This window comes from Gouania willdenowi, chromosome 11 (genome assembly GCF_900634775.1).
Source record: "Gouania willdenowi chromosome 11, fGouWil2.1, whole genome shotgun sequence".
NCBI lineage: Eukaryota > Metazoa > Chordata > Actinopteri > Blenniiformes > Gobiesocidae > Gouania > Gouania willdenowi.
The window spans coordinates 2,664,139-2,680,280 of record NC_041054.1 but is presented as its reverse complement, the minus strand read 5'-3'; the positions used below and the strand labels follow the sequence as shown (position 1 = coordinate 2,680,280).

The 16,142-nt window shown below is 38.8% G+C and overlaps 2 pseudogenes; one reads left to right on the top strand and one right to left on the bottom strand.

Moving 5' to 3' along the window:
- Nucleotides 1-1,350, bottom strand: LOC114471944 (rac GTPase-activating protein 1 pseudogene; annotated as a pseudogene).
- A 781-nt stretch (nucleotides 1,351-2,131) lies between these two features.
- On the top strand, nucleotides 2,132-13,598 carry LOC114471942 (tubulin beta chain-like; annotated as a pseudogene).
- Nucleotides 13,599-16,142: the final 2,544 nt, after the last annotated feature.

Below are 16,142 nucleotides of genomic sequence, written 5' to 3'. Positions count from 1 at the left end.
CTTTGTCACTGCTGCTCCTTCACAAACTGGTCCCAGTAATTACTGGGCATGGTCAGCAGGCGCTCCATCACCTTGATCTGACGGTTGGTGTCCCACATGATGGTAATGAGGTCTGGGTTGGGGACGGCGTGGCCCACGATTGTCGGACCAAAAACAAGGGCCAGGTTGTGAATGTCCATCCTGGTTTCTAGGCTTTCAGCCACTCGCTGCAGATGCAGAACCAGGAAGGCCAGCGTGTCTCTGTTGGCTTTGGGCAGGTCACTGATGCTCTGGTACAGCAGAGAGAAGCTGTTCTCCTCATCAGAAACCTCTGCTGCGTCCATGAAGGCCTGGGTCAGGCGGAACGTGAGCAGCGGCTCCTTCAGGTTCCTTAGGAAGTCCTTGAGGAGCCCCGTCACGGTGTTGATGTTCTTCACCTCACTGAGGACGGGAACCATGTTAGTGAGGAGGAACTCCTCCTTCAGGTCTTTCACTTGGACGTAGGAACCGGAAAGACGGTAGAGTCCGGCCTCACACAGGCCGCGCTGCTCAATCTCATTAACGCAGCTAATCACCAGAGGAGGAATACTGGGGGAGGAGTCAGGGGCGTAATCAGCCAGTACGTCATACACACACCCCTCTCCGATCTTAAGCGGGCAGCCAATGGGGTTGGGGGTGCAGGGCAGGGGGCAGCGCTCCCTACATTGTGGGTGGGACACCACTTTACAGTCACTGCACTTCATGGACCGCTTTAAAAACGTGATCTTCCTTCCACAGTGAACGCAGGACACAGGCTTGATGACCATGTTGGAGACAAAGTGGTGGAGGCGAGCGGTGCCGTCGTTCTGTGGAGCGTTGGGCTGAGCTTTGAGCTCTGGCTCCACGGGAACCTTAAAGTCAGGCTTTACAGATTCAGAGTCACACACGCCAGCACTTTCCCTCCCGCTGTGTGTCCGAGGAATCGGCTCAATGGTGGAAACGTCCTCCACGGGTCCTCCATTGTCAGGAACCGTCACGGTGGGGGTCTCGGTCACCAGGCTCTCCTTCGCTGACAGCTCCTCACACTCCGTCTCGCCCTTCGGTCTGGGGTGGATCTCCACCTCCACCACCACCTGGTTGGGGGCGTGTTTTAGTGGGACTTCCAGGGCCCCTCTCTCTGTCTCAGCCTTAGTGAAGGTCTCTTTCCTGGAGCGGACTTTCTGCTTCTTCTTCTTCCACTTACGACGGCAGTCGCCCATGTTTCGAGCCAGTCGGCTAAAACCCAGGAAAGATAAAATGCCCATTATGTAACAAACTATCCTGAAGCTGCGTTAAAAACGTCTTTAAATGTGTCTGTGATAGAGATGTGTTGGCGATCTGTCTCCAGATTGTGAACACTAACATCTATTCCTAAGAGTTTGTTTATATATTGAGAAGATGAAAGCCCAACTGACATTTGTCTCATGCTGACCGCTCATTGGTCGAGAGTTAACGGTTACTGCTCGCCTATTGGCCGAGAGTTTACAGTTAATTGTCGCCCATTTAGCGAGAGTTGCGAGTCATTTGTAAATAACCAAGATGATTGCGACCAATCACTGTTCTTTAATCCCCGGAAGTGTATAAGTGGTGGCCATGATAAAAGTTCGTTTGAATTTTCTGAGGAAAGGAAGTGCGGCCGTAGGATTATTACGTCACTTAGTGGAAGTCTCTGATCGTCAAAACTAAAGTGACCACCTTTTCCTAACTCCTCTCCTAGGAAAGTGGATAGGAAAGGAGATAGGAGGGAATATTCGGACGCAGCCTAGAAATATTTCAATCATTACTCCATGTCGGTTGTCATTTATTTTATTTTATTTTTAAATAATCATACATTGTGTTGCATATTATTCTTTGTTTTCCTCCTGGAATGTATAATATAAGTACAGTGTGTAATTTTTTGCATGTGATTATGTTTTTGTAAAAACAAAATAAAAGCACAACCGCGAGGACTTCAGAATAAAAGAAACAAGGTATTTCATATATTTTACAATAAAATCCAGAAAAACTATATCCATCATGTTTGAGTGAGGTTCATTTTTTTTAACATGGTTTTTTGCATAAACATACATTTACAGCGTTCTGGACAGCCTGTGGCGCTTCCTGTCAATGCTAGGAACTTTATTTTGAAAAAAGGAAACGGAGGTGCATTTGTTCTAAATATTCCGGCCGGTGGGACGTGACATGCTAACGCTGTTTACAAGGTTTTTCAGACTGAATAATAGCTTTGTAATGTCACCGTAGCAGAATGGTGTATATGTGATTTTATAGGGTTATTATTCTACAGTGTCGGAGATTAAAGATGATACTTTATTGTTATTCAGAGGTGATACATGCGGAGGCTTGGTGTTGTGTGCTAACAGGAGATGCTGCTCACTGAGAGGTAAGCAGCTGTTCTTTAGACATAAATGTAATTTGTGTTTTTATTCCGCTAAAAGCTGTTTTACTGACTTTGTATTCCCAGGTAAACCAAATAGAAACCATATGGGACAATAATATGTCTCTAAAGAGCAACAGAACACCAGAAAACAACGTATTTCCTCTAATTCTAAAATATCAAAATCATGAACAATATGATGATTCATTCGCTATCATTAGCTTTGGGTTAAAAATAAAATCCCATCTGTTCAGGTTATTTCAAAACACATGATTACATTGAGTTTACAAAATAAAAAAGATAGTATATTATAAGACTATGCCAAGTTTGTCGTACATAAACTAGTAGTTGTGAAATCAACACCAAAAATTTCAGGTGAATGAATTTAACCTAATTATAAATAACTCAAGTAAAAAAAAAAAAAAATTCTGAAAGCATCACACATTCGTTTCCTCCTACAAATACAGACAAAACCTGTAAAAACAAACCGTTTTCACCAAGTTTTATTTTTGTAAATTGAAAATTATTTTCATTATTTGTTTTGAATCATACTTTTTATTATTATTATTATTGAATGGTTTGATGAATAAAATCATGTAAATCATGTTTAATTGTTTAAAAATGACCAAATCCTGTACATTTTCTTAATGTTAAAGCTTAATATACCTGCTTCTATACTGACATTTTAATTGAAGCTTTTGAAGTGTCATTCTATACATTTTGTCTGTGTTTATTATGCATTTTTACCTTTTCCTATGATTAGGAGCATACTGACGAGATAATACAATGATGCTACCTTCAAAGTGATTTGTTAATTTTTTAGGAAATAGTTCCACAAAGATCAGCATTGCAGTTCAACCAGCATTTATATTAAAATACTTTTGTAACAATTGTTGTTTTTTTTGTATTAAATATTTGTCTTTCATCAGTCTGAAGAACAGTAAATGGGAGGCGTTACTCTCTTATTAAATAAAAATATTGCAGTAGTTCACGACAAATATGCCTTCTAGTATTTTCCTTGCCAATAATCAACTTTTTTCCTTCATCCATTCAGTAAATCAGTGAATATATAATTTTTCAGATATTTGCATTAAGAGAAGAGGTATCATTATCAAAGCAGACTTAGGTGCTGTTCGGAAAATACAGAGTTTGTTACCACTGTCTGTGGGGATCTGTTGAAGAATGAAATATGCAAAGAAGTGATAAGGACACTATCTTCATTATCATTGTTTGTTGTTTAGGTGATACCAAACCGACGGGACAAAATGGACAAACAGATTTTGGGGAGTCGTCCCGAGTGGGTCAGTGAATCATCAAAGGTCAGTGAGAAAAACTCTTTTTTTTTTTTCACCTTGGATTCAAAGATTAGTCAGGAGTAAATATGTTCCTGTTGGACATTTTTATCCATCGGGCTGTAATAAAGTATAATAAAGGAAAGGAGGATAATGAAATACCCTCATTCCATCCAGTTATCAAGCTTGGCCTTAAAACGTTGAGTGACGCATCAGACACTTCAATCAATCAATCAATCAATCTTTTATTTGTATAGCGCAAAATCATAACCAATGGTATCTCAAGACACTTTACAGTAGAGCAGTCTTAAGGACGGACTCTTCATTTTATGGATACACACATATGCATATATACGTATATACACATACATATGTATCCCACACCCAACATGAATTCATCATGGCGGCAAGGAAAACCTTCTGTTAAGCAGCAGGAACCTTGTGTGGATCCCATTCCTATGATGAACAGCCATCCACGTTATGCTGTGTTGGGTGTGTGCAGAGGAAAGGGTGGAGATAGAGTTGTTGAGACTCTGTAGACTCCACACTGAGGATCCCACGGCACCGGCTAGGTCCTGCTTGCTAGCTTCGATTTTGGTATCAGGGGTGCGGAACCGCTTCTCCAGATTGTTGATCCTCGCCTCCATATTAACAGTACGCTACACTTTATGCCACTACCATTGTCCCTAAAGGAGGACGAGGAGTAACTAAACATCTGACACACCGGGCAGGAGAGAGAAGCCATAGGTGCTAAATTTAAGCTAAGCTAAGCTAAGGACAAAAGGACGTTTAAAGGAGATTACACTGCCTATAAGAGGCGAGATTGCTTTTTACTTAACCTTCGTACGTTTAACTGTACGGTAAAAAATTAAAACAAGTGTTTTCAAGGCTAAAATATCAATGACAACAAGTTTGATTAGCGTTAGCAGAACACAGTAGTAGAGCGCTGCAAGCAGCGGTAGAGCGTAAACAGGAAATGATCGATACGTCACCACGTCAACACGTCACCAGCCAACATGTAGGTCTGTCAGAACATCCTGCACTGCTCCACCATGAATATGATGAGCATAATGATGGTTTATTGTTCTATGAATCTGTGATAACAATATTTATTTATCTGAATAATATCCACTGCTATCCACAATGTTTATTATTATTATTTGCGCCACAGTATAAAGTCATGTTAAAGATGTAAATCCTTGTTTTAATCAGAAATAAAATGGGTTAAAAGTGAAAAAAGTGGTGGAAAAGATGGTGAAATGGGATTTTAAAAACTACAGAAATTAGTTAAAAGCTGCAAATGAGAGTGGCCAAAAATGGACAGAAAAAGCGGAAAAATGGTCAATATTGAAACAATTAGTTTCAGTGAAAAATTGGAATTGTGGTTAAATTGGCAAAAATAAGCATGAAATATGGTGAAAAGAGGTTAAAAGTGACAATAATGGGTCAACATATGTGACGAAAGGGTTTATAAGTGTCGAAAATGTCTTAAAAGTGGAAAAAATGTGCAGAAAAGGTTTTGAAATGTGACAGAGAAGTGTCAGAAATGGGAGTAATGTAGCAAAAATGCAAAAAGGAGCAGAAAATATAGCAAGAAAAAGTGATGAAAATAAATTAAACTCTGGCAAGTTTGGTGTTGTTGCAGAAAAAGGTAAAAAAATAAGCAAAAATGGGATCAAATTGTTAAAAAAATTCTTAGTTTTTTTTAAAGCATCTGGCGACCCCCTCCCAGTGTTTCGCGACCCCAAGTGTGGTCCTGACCCCAAGGTTGAGAATCCCTCAAGTAACTGATAACTAAAAATGGACTTGATTTTATATAGCGCTTTATCCCCACACTGAAACAGTCTCAAAGCGCTTTACATATCAGCTCATTCACCCAATCACTCTCACATTCACACACCAGTGGGACAGGACTGCCATGCAAGGCGCTAGTCGACCACTGGGAGCAACTTAGGGTTCAGTGTCTTGCCCAAGGACACTTCGACACATAGTCAGGTACTGGGATCGAACCCCCAACCACTCGATCAGAAGACGACCCACTACCACCTGAGCCACGGTCGCCTGCAGCCATGAGCGTGTGATCCACATGATGACTGTTGTACGCGTGTTAATGTGATCCTTGTGACCGCCACACACACACACACACACACACACACACACACACACACACACACACACACACACACACACACACACACACACACACACACACACACACACACACACACACACACACACACGCACGCGTAATCCGCACACAGGTCCATCTTTGGGAGGAGATTTTCTGATGAGAAACGTCATCATTTGGTGGTTCATGTGTTTCAAATGTCACAATTTAAAAATTTCGTATGACAAGTGTTTCTCTGTGGCGTGAGGGTATGAGGGCGTGGGACAGGTAAAGAATTAAATTGATTAAAATAAATTTTTAAAAATTACAGTTTTCCTTTTTTTTTAACAATGTACAGGCTTGGGTGTTTGACTGTCACATGATCACGTTAATATGATGCTATTTATTTATTATTTTCATCCCTACTGCTGTCGGACTGTACAACTAAACAGTCTAAGGCGTCTCTCCTTATAGTATAAGAATATATCTATATTATTTATCCTTTTTATATAACTATTTATATTTTCTATTTATATCTAAGTTTATATATAGCCTCTATTATTGTATTGTCATATTTTATCTCCAATACACTATTTTTCGGTTGTCTTTTGGGTGTTCTGTGCGTTGCCTTCTGTTTTTTATTTTATTTATTTTTATTGTTTCTTATTTTACTACAAATTAATTCAATATAATTTCTGCTTCTGTGAATAAATAAATCTTCATAAGGAAGCTTAAAAAATGGAAACTTTGCTTTAGTAAGGAAGAAGGGTTGAGGGTAAATAAATATACACGTTTATTCCCTTTTTCTAACATCTCTGTACACTGACGTAACTGAACTTTATTTTTTCAGTTCTGGGAGGTGATCAGTGACGAGCACGGCATCGACCCAACAGGAACGTATCATGGAGACAGCGACCTTCAGCTGGACAGGATCAGTGTTTATTACAATGAAGCCTCTGGTAACTTTATCCACCTCACACTGGTTCTTTAGATACACAGCATACACCACATCAGTGTTTCTAATTAAGAGTTACAAACTGAGTTCAAGAGGATCATAGTCAAAAAAAAAATAAAATAAATCCTGTGCCTTTTATTTTGAAAGATATTTATTTATGCCGTCCCAATCTCTTCTCCAATACTATTTTTCTGTATTTTTGTCAATTTTTAAAAAAAATCTGTATTTTTTTTAAGTCGTCTTGTGTGTTTTCAAAGTAATTTTGTGTATTTTTGTTATTTTTTTAATATTTTTTTGTATTTTAGAATCTCTGTATTTTTGTTCTTGTTCTGAATATTTTTCTGTATTTTGTATTTTGTGTATTTGTCCTTTTGTATATATTTCTGTATTTTTGAACCATTTTATATATTTTTGGAGTAAATTTGTGTATTTTTGTTGACGTTTTGTATATTTTTCTGTATTTTAAATGTGTTTTTGGAGTAATTTGTTGTATTTTTGTTGTAGTTTTAAATATTCTTTTCTTTATTTTTTGTCATCGTCTCTCATATTTTCAAAGTAATTTTGTGTATTTTGGTCATTTTGTATATTTTACAATTGTCTTTGTTGTTGTTTTGAATATTTTTTTCTGTATTTTTTGTCGTTGTCTCTTGTGTTTTCAAAGTCATTTTGTGTATTTTTGTTTTTTTTTAAAAAATATTTTTCTGTATTTTAGAATTTATTTGTGTGGTTTTGGAGTAAATTTGTGTTATTTTTTGTTCTCTTTCTAAATATTTTGTGTATTTGTCATTTTGTACATATTTCTGTATTTTCTAATCATTTTATGTATTTTTGGAGTAAATTTGTGTATTTTTGGAGTAAATTTGTGTGTTTTTGTTGTCGTTTCGTATATTTTTCTGTATTTTCTAATCATCTTGTGTGTTTTTGGAGTAGTTTTGTGTATTTTTCTTGTTGTTTTGAATATTTTTCTGTAATTTTCGTAGTTTGTGTGCTTTTTTGTACTTTTGTGTGTTTTTACCATACCTTTAGTTATTTTTCTGTAATTCTGTGTGTTCACTTTGGGGGCTGCATGAAATTAAACAGAGGTCCACACGTGGCCCTATGTCATAATTATATATTTTCTGTGTTTTTATTGTGAAATAGAAGCAAAAGGCAGAAATTCAGTTAAAATTGAACTTAAAAAAAGACATTAAATTAAATAGTAAACAGTCTCTTCCCAGGCAGGACAAAAAGTGGACATAACCTAAAGAAGACTGCCCTCCTGTGGAGAATCGGGCTCACTGCAGCAACAGTGGTGAACAGATTGTAGAAAAAATATGCAGTTATGATAAATATAAACATGTATATAAACTACACACTTTGTGCATTTTAATGGAAGTCAAAGTAATGTGTGTAAACTAAATTATTCAAATGTGCAATAGATGCATGTTTTCCTTTTGCTCACTACATGAAAAAAGCGATTTTTGAATCCAATGAATTAAATGTTGGCAACATTTCTCTCATTTATTGATCATGTTACAATACGACACCTAACATTTAGCATCACCCATTACAAGAGCTACATTAAAGAAGTTAACATCAAATATTTAAACAGAAAATAAAAGTGTGCAATGATGACTCCATTACAAATGTTTTATTTAATCTGATTTTATTACAGAAACATCAGGTTAAAATCAGTTTTCAAGTAAAACGTCATTTATATATTCCTAATTCATAGCTAAGACAGCAGAGGAATCAGAAACACCAAACTGTTGCGTATGGTGCGGGAACGCCCCACAGATAATATATAAAATAATGGGATTAAATCTCAGAATAATTAAAGGTGCTCATGTTTTTGTTACATGAATATTGTTTTTTTTTTTTTTGAGGGGGTGTTTATCTGTTGGAGGATCTCGTGTGAACCAAATTACATCTAATCTGTGAATCAAGTACAACAAATTAACACTTTCAAAAGTTGAACCTTAAAGTAATGAAACCTCCCCATTGGAGGACTTTGCTTATTTTAGCTAAGCATACTATAGCTTATTTTATCTTAGTTTATTTTAGCATAGCATAGCATAGCATAGCATAGCATAGCATATGCTATCTAAGTTTCTCTTAATTTAGCATAGCATAGCATAGCATAGCATAGCATAGCATAGCATAGCATAGCATAGCATATTTTATATTAGCTTAGCTTATGTTAGCTTGAATTAAAATGAAAATACAATGGGTAAAGGTTGGCTGTTTTTTTTTACTGTGGTTTATTCTGATGTTTTTGTTCACAGGTCAACTGTATTGATTATATTTTGTGTGTTTGTGTGGAGGAGGTAAATATGTCCAGGGCTGTTCTAGTGGACCTGGAACCAGGTACCATGGACTCAGTGCGCTCTGGACCGTTCGGACAAATCTTCAGACCAGATAACTTTGTTTTTGGTAAGAACCAGTTATCACTGATGAGTCTTTGAAAATACTTTAAAAAAATAAAATGGGATTATTCAGTTATCTTACTGTGAAGTTATTGGATGAACATAATGCTTCGGGGCTATGAGTCTTATTCTATTTAAAGGGTTTTCCTACAAAATAAAAGCTTTATTCATTGCAGTTCCATTTAAATATTGATCAGATATCTACAATGTTTCAGTTTAATCAATGTACATGTTGGCAAGTGCTCCAAAATAAACCAGAATCACAATGGATATAATCTTCCTGAGAAATAAATGAAAATAGATATATTAATTTATGTTTTGATGGGGATTTAAATCAAATCGTTCACTCTTTTAAAAGGCATCTTTGTCATACACAGTTATGGCTGCAAAGAAATCACAATTTCACCCTTTTCCATGTGTAAAGTGTTGTGGTGACCATCTTATATCTTGCTCTGAGCACAATTTACGCTATTATAAGACATATTGTTTAATTCCTTGACCCTTGAAAACCTATAATTTGCCACGGAGATCAAACTTCAATGCCTCGTGGCAAATTCAAGGCTCGGGGCCATCCCAGGGGCCATTGGAGCATCCCAATTCAGCCTGCAGGAGAATGACAAAGAAAACATGAATGATTGTATAAATGAAACTCAACAATATTGGCAGAGGTTGCAATTGTTTTTAATGTTAAACTGTTGAAAATAACTCAAAATTCTTACAAAAATCTTTAATTTTCCTCACATTATTACATAATATTTTCCTTAATTAAATAGAATCTGGTCACAAATCTAAGAAATTTTAAGTGAAGATCCTGTAGGGACTGATATTGCTTGGATATTGTCTGTTTCTTACATATTTTGTATTTTATATAGGTACAAGTGCAAACGAGGGCACAATAATGTCAAATTTACTAATTTTCCAGCACAAAATCTGTGGCCCACTAGAGATCAAAATGCTCCGCATTTGGCCCCTGAACTAAAATGACTTTGACACCACCGATCTATGTCAAATAGAACAAAAGCTTTGACAAAATATTTAATATGTATGGTGGCCATCTTGGATTTCTTGATTTTGAGTGGGAACTGTTAGTTTGCTTGTGTGGATCCCATTAAAAATGGATTTAGTATACTCAATAACCACCATGTACAAACGTTCATGCTTTCTTCCAGAAGTGAACATCTTTTTGACATATTCTATATCTATGTAACGTGTGCTCAGGTCAAAGCGGAGCTGGAAACAACTGGGCCAAAGGTCACTACACAGAGGGTGCTGAACTGGTGGACTCGGTCCTGGACGTGGTGCGGAAGGAGGCGGAGAGCTGCGAGTGTCTGCAGGGATTCCAGCTCACGCACTCCCTGGGAGGAGGGACCGGCTCTGGCATGGTGGCATGATCTTGCTGCTCATCAGCAAGATCAGGGAGGAGTACCCGGACCGCATCATGAACACCTTCAGTGTGGTTCCCTCCCCCAAGGTACCGCGTTCTAGGCTTCCACATACGCCACCAGAACGGAGATCAGAGTTGATCCTGTTGATTTACTGTTAGAACAGGTCAGATCATGTGACTTTACCTGAGCTTTAATAACAACAGGTTATATGTGGGTGTATCGGTTTAACTCGTGAAACAGCAGCAACAAGTGATGAACTAAAGCTGTCACTCACTGTTTATTTTAATATGAATCTTTTGTTCAGTTCTTGCAGCATCTGTCGTCAGAAACCAGTCACAACGTACCATGTTCACGAGTTGATCTGTAACACCTGTGCTCTAATTTAAATCAAAGACGGCTAGACAGAACAGTGGTTCCCAACCTTTTGTGGGTCGTGACTTCATTTTTATATCACAAATTTCTGGCAACTCCAGAGACTTTTTTTTCCATTTCAGTCTGTGATTTACTCGCTAACTTCAGCCACCAGAGCGTGTCAGCGCACTGTTAAAAGGAGAGGAAAGACCACTTCGGAGAGCTCGTCTTCTCTGCTTCATTGTCTACTACCAAACCGCAGAGTTGGAACTGTCGCCCCTTGCAGTCAGATTTTGTTTTAGGTCACAACAATTTTTATCCTCTTTCCTTAAACAAAATAGGTTTTACATCAACAACTTTAACTTTTTCTGATTTTTTTTTTTTAAGGAACCAAAAGCAGCACAAGTTGTCATTTTGACTGAAAATGCTGCTAAATTATTTAAAAATCAGGCTGAATGTTTCACTCCAATAGAAAACAATGGGATGTTTACAGGCAGTGGGGCCGTGTGACGTCATCAATAACGGGATTTAAAGAGGCCGGAACACAGGTTCTAAAACTGTAAAGTAGTTCCATTTTTAAAAGAAATATTGTGCGTATTCATGCGTTTTGTTTTTGCTCAAATCTCCTAATAAGTACATTTTGTGTAGGATCCCTCGAAATGAAGGGAATTGAACTGAGCTTGTGCGTCCTCAGGTGTCAGACATGGTGGTGGAGCCCTACAACGCCACGCTGTCTGTCCACCAGCTAGTGGAGAACACAGACGAGACGTACTGCATCGATAACGAAGCCTTGTACGACATCTGCTTCCGCACCCTGAAACTCACCACGCCCACCTACGGCGACCTGAACCACCTGGTCTCAGCCACCATGAGCGGCGTCACCACCTGCCTGCGTTTCCCCGGCCAGCTCAACGCCGACCTGAGGAAGCTGGCAGTCAACATGGTTCCCTTTCCTCGTCTGCACTTCTTCATGCCAGGCTTCGCCCCGCTGACGAGCCGGGGCAACCAGCAGTACCGCGCCCTCACTGTGCCCGAGCTCACCCAGCAGGTGTTCGACGCCAAAACATGATGGCGGCGTGCGACCCTCGGCACGGCCGCTACCTGACGGTGGCCGCCGTATTCAGGGGCCGCATGTCCATGAAGGAGGTGGACGAGCAGATGCTGAACATCCAGAACAAGAACAGCAGCTACTTCGTGGAATGGATCCCCAACAACGTGAAGACGGCCGTGTGCGACATTCCGCCCCGCGGCCTGAAGATGGCCGTCACCTTTATTGGCAACAGCACCGCCATCCAGGAGCTGTTCAAACGCATCTCCGAGCAGTTCACCGCCATGTTCCGCCGTAAAGCCTTCCTGCACTGGTACACGGGCGAGGGCATGGACGAGATGGAGTTCACCGAGGCCGAGAGCAACATGAACGACCTGGTGTCAGAGTACCAGCAGTACCAGGACGCCACGGCCGAGGAGGAGGCGGAGTTTGATGAGGAGGTGGAGGAAGATGTTTAAAAGAACCAAACGAGGGTAGTTGCGGCACCAGGATTTTGATTGTGGGTGGGCCCCCAGAAAACTGGATGGGCCAGTTAAAATAAGTAAACCCTCCCTCATCTCTGTTTATGCGCTTTTCTGCATCTGATGTTGCGTTCAAGGCCACTTTGAACACTGCTTCATTTGAAATTCTGAGAAATTACAATAAAAGCAATAATGTGTGTGTGATTAAAGCTATGATTATTCAGAATAGCATTTTTATATTTGCCCAACAAAGCAAGGCAACATTATTTTGCATATTTCAGCAACCAGACATTAAAAGTAATTCATGTAAGGCTTTAAAAACACAACCGGGCTCAAGTAAACAAAAAAAAAACAACAACTTTTTAAATGCATTTTAAAATCATAAATAAAGCCTGCATTCCTGTGTTCCACAACAGCGGTAAGTAATTTGTGAACATAGTGAATATGTATTATTTTCTAAAGTTTTTTGTTTATAAAATGTGTTTAATCACTGTTTTACCACTGACATGTAGTTCTGCACAGTGCCATTCTTTTTATGAGATATTAAACTAATTCTTTTTAAAGGAAGTTTGACTTTACCGTGTAGGACCTCCGACCCGCGGTCGATATTAAACCAGAGTTCTGAGTTGCATTGAACGCAGCATGAGGACACCGACCTCCTGGTGACAATGCAGCCTGTGGGCGGGGCTTTAGTGTCCTTGTTATTGGATGAACAGCCCCTTGTGTGGGCCTCCATGGCGCCGTGGCTGGGTGAAGATGCGAGAAGTTACACAAAAGGTAGAAAAGTGGAGAAGAAAATGTAGTAAAGCTTTAACAGACGTTAAAGAGAAGTACGAAGAATCTCCCCCTGTGAGTCACGAGCCACGGTTCAAATGTTGATGTTTCGTCTCTATTTAATGATAATGAATCCCATGGGAGGCGGTTTTCACACACAAATTTTAAGCGGAAGTCATGGACACATCAAAACAATCAGCAGACACCTCTCAAGAAGACTGGCAGTTGACACAGTCGAAACGTGTCGTGATCAAAGCAAATTTCCTCACAAAAAGTTATCTGAATAAATAAAACCTTGACATAGTACTCAAAAAGAACTTGTTGGAATTATTACGTGGAAGTCTAGTACATCAAAGAGTTCAGCAGATGCCTCTAAAGAAGACTGGCAGTTGACATTGAAAACATGTCAGGAGATCAAAGTTAATTTACTTAAAAACAACAATTTGAATAGATGAAACCCTAACATATTCAAAAAGAAGACAAAATGAACTTGCTGAAATTATTACGTGGAAGTCGTGGACACATCAAAGCAAGCAGCAGATGCCTCTGAAGAAGACTGGCAGTTGACATTGAAAACATGTCAGGAGATCAAAGTTAATTTACTTAAAAACAACAATTTGAATAGATGAAACCCTAACATATTCAAAAAGAAGACAAAATGAACTTGCTGAAATTATTACGTGGAAGTCGTGGACACATCAAAGCAAGCAGCAGATGCCTCTGAAGAAGACTGGCAGTTGACAGTCAGGAGATGAAAGTAAATTTCCTGAAAAAAAAATCACATTTCATATATTTGGACACATTTTGTTTTGACTCAGTGTGAAATGTGTTGTTTGGGAACTCATTTCCTTTGTGTTGTTTACTGTGAAGCCTTTGGAATAATTAAAAAGACATTTGTAACGAACCAAGCGGCTCACTGCTGTCAGTTATTACTAATGATGGGGCTTTTAGTTTGTTTGCACACCTTTCACTAGCAGCTTTCGGGAAGTCATTTCACTTTTAATGGTAATGGAGAAACGGAGAAAGAGAGATAGAGCTGCAGGGGAGAAACAAAAACACCCAAAAAGGTTTTTTAATCTAATAATTCTTAATGATGAAAATCCATCTGAGCTCCATCGCTACAGACACACACACACACACACACACACACACACACACACGCACACGCACACGCACACACACACATCCCTTCAGGGACTCCAGTGAACTATCAGTGGAAAGAAATGGATGTAAATACAGAAAAACAGAACATTTCAGCTACTTTGGATTTCAGTCACATCATTGTCCCAACATGAACCCAACATGTTGTTATTTTATTCTGTTTTCTTTAAAATAATCTAAAGATATAAGATGTACCTTTATCCACCCACAGTTTGATGTTGTTACATCAGCAAAGAATGAAATAAAAAGAAAGTTAAACATTGGAAATAAAGAACTGAAACATGAACAAACATGGATGGAATGATAGAAAAATAAAAGTTGTATCAGTAACAACAACAACAGAAATATAAATGGGTTAAAAGTGAGCAAAAAGTATGGAATAGGTGGTGAAATTGGGATTTTAAAAACCACAGAAATTGGTTAAAAGGTGCAAATTAGAGTGGGCAATAACGGACAGAAAAAGTGTTAAAATGGGCTCAAAGTGTCAATATTGGAACAATTGTTAAATAAGGGGTATGACAAATCGTGAATGTGGTAAATGGGTAAAAAAAAAGCATGAAATATAGTGAAAAGAGGTTAAAATTCAAATTTATTTGTATAGCACAATTTACAACAAAGTCATCTCAATGCGCTTATCAAAATATAAAATTCATAATAAGAAAGAAAAATCCCAACAAGATCCACATGAACAAGCATTTAGTGACTGTGGGAAGAAACAACTCCCTTTTAACAGGAAGAAATCTCCGTTAGAACCAGGTTCAGAGGTGGCAGCCATCTGCGTGGACTGGTTGGGGTTAGTGGAGAGAAGGACCAACAGAACAGGATAGAGAGATAGAACATCAGAGTGTCCCAGACTAGTTGAGACGTGAACCACAGATCAGGAACTGACATCATCAGCTTCACGACACCTGAAACAGAGCAGAGAGAGAAGGACGAGGAGAAGGCACTGACTGCAGAAAAACATGATGTAATATTATCAAGTCAGCCTGTCTTGGCCTTGGGCCTCACTCCCAGTGGCTTAGTCAGCACTTATTATAAAGGTGACAAATCTCTTCCTGTTTATTGGTAAGCTAACAGCAACTTTAAGGTCTGTAAATGTGACCGTTCACAGACGCGCGGAATTTGATAGAGAAGTGGCACAAATTGGAGTAATGTAGCAAAAATGCATTAAAAGGAGCAAAAATATGGCAAGAAAAAGTGATGAAAAGAGGTTCAAATATGTTAAGTGTGGCGTAGTGGCAGAAAAAGTGTAAAAATAAGGAAAAATGGGCTCCAATTGTTCAAAAAAACCAATCCTAGGTTCTTGAAGGCAACTGGCAACCCCCTCCTATCTTGCTACCCTTAAATGGGGTCCAGACCCTAAGGTTGAGAACCCCTGTACTAGATATGTAAGAAATTCAGGCTTTCTGTATAGAGTTGCGTGATGACATCATTAGATCTAAAACATGCAGGACAGTGACGATCATATTTCACCACCTCTGACATTTATGCTTCTGTTATGTGGTTAAATTGGCCAAAATAAACATTAAATATGGTAAAAAAAAAAAAAGAAAGGTTAAAGTGAGTAAAATGGGTCAACATTAGGTGGGAAAGTGCCGGAAATGTCTTGAAAGTTGAAAAAGGGTAAAAAAAAAAAAAAAGAAGCATAAACTGGTTTCCAATTGTTCAAAAAACTATTCCTGGTTTCTTGAAGGCATGTGGTGACCTCTGGTCCTGGAAAGCTCCTGTCCTGCATGTTTTTAGATGCTCTACTGGTCCAACACCTGTTTTAGAGCTACAACATGCAGGACAGGAGCTCTCCAGGATCTTATTCCACCACCTCTGACATTTTT